Genomic DNA, 6327 nt, shown 5'->3' on the forward strand with positions numbered 1-6327 from the left:
TTCCCAGAAGTTTTTTTCTAAAATGGACAGAATGAGATTAACAATTTTGCTAATAAATCACATACTTACAAAAAGTGGTGTAAATATGTTCGCTACTTTGCTAGTTTTGCTTTCCGTGACTCCAACTTCCTCCTCTGCTTTTTCCACAACTGCCTCTAAATTATCTAAAGTGGATTTAACATCTTGTACTAATTTTTCAACAGAATCGATTCTTTGGAATAAATCATTCAGACTTTCGTTGCTGCTTTGTATTGAAGACACTAATTCCGTTGCATTTATTCTTTCTTGTTTAGCGAAAGAAATCATCGTTTGGAATTCTTCTAAACGTGCAAGCATATCGTCTATAGATTTGTTGATTGGTTTAAGCTAAATAAAATTATTCTTGAGAGTTGTAAATTTGGTAAAATTAAATTTCAGCGACTCACCCTTTCGTCCATATCAACCGTTAGAAATTTACTAAAATCTTTGGCCGTTTTCTCGACATGTGCTGACATTTTTGTTTTTACTTTGCGTAAGTTATAAATTAAAAAGAAGTTTTTTTTTATAAAAATTTTTAAGCTATAAAACAGAGGTTATTTTGTGTGTCACTTCACTTCGTACCAATAGTGAAATGATAAAATAACTAGTTCAGCTCACTCTAATTTCAATTATTGGAAAAAAAGTAAAAAGGTAAAAAGATTTTGGTTTATATGGCTTAAATAAAATAATTCTATTTTTTTTTAAATAATTTAACAAAATTTTGTCAAAAAATAACCCAAAAAATCGTGGAATTGAGTCAAAAATGGTTTAACATTATGAATCGGTTTTGCACACTGCTCCACCAAAACGAAATTATTTTGAGAAATTTTGTCAAAAATAAAATGAAAAGTCACACATGGGTTGAAAATGGTTATTTTTGCTTATTTAAACTCTGTTAGCTGTTACATTACTCATCAAAATTCGTCTTCCAACAATACAAACTTTATTTTAAAGTTGAAAAATAATGTTAATGGAGGTGTTTCGTCTAAATCCCACATTATACACATTCATTTCTTACATTAAGCCCATTTTTTAAGTGCAAGGGACAAATCCAAAAATTTTCAAAAAAACTCAAAATCAAAATATTTTGAAACCGGCTAATTTTAAGTACAGGAAAAGTTGATGAAAAACTTTTTTAGAATAACCCGAGTAATTTAAAAACGTGGCAAAGAATATATTTTCTATTTAAAATAAGAAAGTAAATAGCGACTTCCAATTCCACCACGTTGAAAATTTTCTATTGAGCTATGATGATGAATATCATTATCATTAGAACTCCCAATACTTCTATCGTATGTGGGGCATATTCTACTCCCAACTCTTAGCAAAAACTGTGTTAATTTTTATAATTATTTTTTCCTTTTAATTAATTGGTTTTTGTGGCACTTTTATTCAGTGAAACGCATCAGAATTCTATACGGAAAGTTAAATTCATGACTTCTGTGATCTTAAAAAGTGGAAATGGAGCGTTGCTTATTTTGCCAAAAATTTAAAATGTAGTTTTACTATCAAAAACAGTACTTAAACAGAAAAATTAAAAATTAAAAACGACGTCATTACCAATATAGCCATACAGGATGACCCCTGTACAGGAGTGGAAAATCGGACTATAACTTTTTTGTTACTTGAAATATTGCCATGCCGTCTTTATTATCCGATACATCGACTTAAAGTCCACAAACTAAAAATATTTTTATTATATACAGGGTGTTGTATACAGGATGGTGAACCAAACTTATATTTTTTAAATGGAACACCTTATAATAAGCTATTATAGGTCTTTTTTTTCGTTTCGGAATTATTCAACTTTTGGTTATAAAAAAGATAATATTTAAAAAATCACTGCAAAGTGGCCTATGAATATTTTTCCGGCAATTTTACGACAAAATCTTGTAGTTTTAGCAAATAGTCAAGTTTAAGTTGAAACACACAGATAATGTACAGGATGAAAACTCAAAACGTTCAATAACTCTTTCAGCATCTCTTTCAGGGGCTGCAGCTTCCTTACAAAAATAATTTTCGATACATATTTATAGGAAATTTTTGTCTTAAAATTGAATGTTCTATCACTTGTTTAAATTTGTAACAATAAAAACGGAACACTTGTATATTAAATTGTCCTGACTGACCTATCAACGTACAGCCTATACAGCTAAGTATAGAAACCTGAAATTTTCATAATAAGTAGCTTTTGTAACGTAGGCATGTACTAAGGAAGGATTTTTGGGAAATCACTCCTGATGGGTGTTAAACGGGATGTTAAAATTTGAATAAAAATTCGTCATTTTAAAAATACATCCTTGAAAATTAGTATTTGGGCTTTCAGTTAAAAAAGAAGAAAGATGTTTTTCAGGATTTTTGGAAAATCAACCCATACAGGGGTTAAATGGTGAGTTGAATTTAGAATTAGAACTTAGAAAATCCGTTATTTTTAAAGTTACATTGAACTCACATCCTTGAAAATTAGTATTTAGGCTTTTAGTTAAAAAAGAAGATAAACATATTTTCAGGGTTTTTGGAAAATCACCCCCTAAGAGGAATAAATGGGGTGTAATTTTTTTTATAAAAATCAGTCACTTTGAAAGTAATATTCTTGATAATTAGTATTTGGACGTTTGTCAAAAAATAAAAAAACGCGTGTTTTAGGTTTTTTGAAAATTTCACTCCAAGGGGGTTAAACAAAAAAATCCTTCATTGTTGAAGTTATACATATCAATTATTATTTTAGACGGTCGGTTAAAAAGTATATTTCAGCATTTTTAGAAATTCCACCCTCAATTGAGTTAAACGCAAAAGTCCTTCATTTTTAAAGTTATATCCAAGAAAATTGACATATAGACTTACGGGTAAAAAGAAAGTATCAGAATTTTTGAAAAGTATATAAATAAATAAATTATAGAAAGATTATCAGAAATGCTACTAATACATGGAAAAAAAATGTTTGGGGGGCAATTTCTTTGATGGTGTTCTCACTGGTGCCAGTACCTACAATTTCTGCAGGAAAATCTCCCTGTCCTATTGGAAAATGTAGATCTGAATACAAGAAGGAAGTTATGGCTGCAACAAGACGGTACTCCGGTGCATTATCATAGAATTTTTCGGCAGTATTTGAATGAAGCTTTTCCAAATAGATGGATAGGAAGAGGAGGGCCTATTGCTTGGCCACCTCGCTCGCCCGATTTAACACCAATGGACTTTTTTATGGGGAAATGTAAAGGACAAAGTTTATAGCGTTAAACCAACGACGGCTGAAGATATGAGGAATAGAATTTCTGAACCATTTCAGTCCATCCGCTAGCAAGAGTCAAATTGTTTTTTGGAAGGCGATTGTCGTTCAGTATCGAGGAAAACGTGGTTTATTTGAACATCTACTTTAAATTTTTTAATATCAATATTTTTATTATTTATTATTTTATTATTATCTAGTATTTTTTAATAATAATGTTCATTTTTGTTATTGTTAATTGTTCTTCTTCAGGAATTATGATGAATATTAATATTGTTATAAACATTGTGTTATTTTAATTCTCAATTGTACCAAGAAAAGTAATTCTTGTAAAACAAAAATTTGACTGATTTTTTTTGTAATAAAATAATTTTCTTTTTGAAAATCTCGAGAAATCTTTTAAATTTGCTTTACAAACCGCACATCATTAGAAAGCTTATTAAAATTTCTATCGATAGGTGTAAGCAAGTACAGGTTGTTCCATTTGAAAAAAATTAGTTATTCAACATTTTGCGTTTTGGCACACCCTGTACATTATCTGTGCGTTATAACGAAAAGTCGACTATTTGCTAAAACTACAAGATATTCTAAGTTTTTCTGTCGAAAATTTGTCGGAAAATACTCATTGGCGGCTTCACAGTGATTTTTTAAATGCACAAAAAGTTGAATAATTCCGAAACAAAAAAGATAGGCCTGTAATAGTTTATACAAAGTACCACTGTTTTTTTACGTAGAATCTAATTATGCAAAAATATATAGTGTTTCATTAAAAAAACATAACTTTGGTTGATCACCCTGTATAACAACATTCTGTGTAAAATATAAATATTTTTAGTTTATGGACTTTAAGTTGATTTATCGGATAATAAAAACGGCATCGCAATATTTTCAGTAGCAAAAAAGTTATAGACCGATTACGCACCCCTGGGTCAGCCTGTTATACCAATGACGACATAAATGTTACATTTACAAAAACAAAATCGACTTGTTCTATGATTTTTTTGAAACGCTTCTTTACAGAGATATAATACATTTTTGTGCCGAATTTATGGTTCAGTCTGCTAATACTATCTTAGCGTACAATCTAAACTGTATAGTGAGTTGCCTACCTAATTGGTAGAAAATTACCGATCTTACATAGACGCCTTTCATTGTACAGTTAAAATGTGTTGTCCAATAACTAAATCGTTCGTAGTGTTGTTGATTGCATAGTGTTTAAAATTCTTGACAAAATAATATTGCGTGTTTCACCCAACTTTACGAGTCCTGCGCCTAATACACGCACCAAAATATTCAAAAATGACAAAACACCAAATACAAAAATACACATTTAATTATTCAATTTTTGAAAACCTATGACAGTAGTTGTCAAAGTAATTACCATAGAATGTAGTAGGTAATTACTATTTCATTAATCTTATAAACTGCTGTTTTCAGAAACAATTTTCATGTGTTCTATTAAGAGACGGAATGAATATTATTCTAATACAACTCAATCGCTAACTAACTAAAAACGCTGTAATTTTTTAAATTATTTTATTTTTATTTTTAATTTTTTTAAACTAGAGTTGAAAATTTGTAATCGAGTTCGTATTGGAATATTGTTTGCAATTTACAGCCGCATGCCTCGTAAAATTTCGTGAAACATTCGATATACTTTTCTTGCTAAATATGTTTGTGTATTTTTTTCAAAACTTTTTGCAAGTGGTTAGTTATATTGATTTGCTTGCCTTGGTTTTATTTTTAAATTTTTATTTTGAGTTCAAGTGCTCACGTTCTAATAAGGGTTAAAAAAGCAACAAAAATGTATGCGATGTGTTGAGCATTAATCTCAACAAAACCCATTATATGAGTTACTTGAATTACATAAATATTTTCATTTACGGTGTGGTACACACATGAGACGTAAACAGGAATGAAAACTATGTGCAAGTTAAATTCTAAGTTATTTATGTCCAAAGTCAGAACTTGACTCTAGAGACCCTACATGCTGCATTATGAAGTTTAATATAATACACTAGTGTATAGGTAGCACGGAAATAAAGATTAATTTTCAATTTTTTCTTATACTAAATGGAACTAGTTGTTTTTCATATCATACCTCAGAAAGTCCCTGTTGCACAATTAATTTTCATTTAAATATCCATACGAAAGTGTATACCCGATAATTAAATCAATAAATAACGTGTTACTTTTTTTTGAATAACTTTAATGCCACAAAAAATTTGCGCTAGTCCTCAGCAATTTTACATTGTTTATGTAATTTTACACAATGTTTGCACACGGATCATGCAGTGATATTGCATTTAATTAGTGGTCCATTTTTGTGCAATTTGTATGATTTAACACAGAGATTAAGGGCACTAACGTTAATTTGACTCTCAGCTAATCCATTTTTATTATCTTCCATTACGGGTCCGTTGTGTTTAATTAGAAGTCCCGCGGTGTCGAGTGTTTTGCCTGTTATGAAAGTTTTTAATAAACATAGTCAATATTTTGTCTGGGTCATAATTTTCACACAATAATATTTTAATGAGCAAAAATGATTGTGTTAGTCTATAATTTCTCAAAATGAATGATCCGAACAAAAAATAGTTCAAACTCGAATGTATTTTTTTTAATTACAATAATTATTGTTGTTTAATGATCAATTGATCACCGAGTAATCTACTGCCTGATTCGATTTTTATATCAATTCATGATTTTTTTTGGGATTGCTCAAATTTGTCCAAAGTATTACTGTCCAAAGTAAAATGAGCATCCGTACTTTTGTCCACCGTAATATGTACAAAACAGTAAAACGTAATTTTGTCCATTGTAAAATCATCTAAAGTAGGTATTTTTATCCAACGTAAAATGAGCATCCGTATTTTTGCCCACTCAACCATTCCACGAAAAATGCAATGATTTAGTAATGATTTTTTTAAATACACGACTCGGTTTATACGGGCTGTCCCAACGATCCGAAAAAGCTCTATAACTTTTTTAGAGTATAGCTGCGTTTCTGCTGCATGTTTCTAAAATATTGCGATGTATATACAGATGTTCCAATATTAAAAAACACCAAAGTTACGTTTTTTCAA

This window comes from Tribolium castaneum, chromosome 1, assembly GCF_031307605.1.
Source record: "Tribolium castaneum strain GA2 chromosome 1, icTriCast1.1, whole genome shotgun sequence".
Taxonomy (NCBI): Eukaryota; Metazoa; Arthropoda; class Insecta; order Coleoptera; family Tenebrionidae; genus Tribolium; species Tribolium castaneum.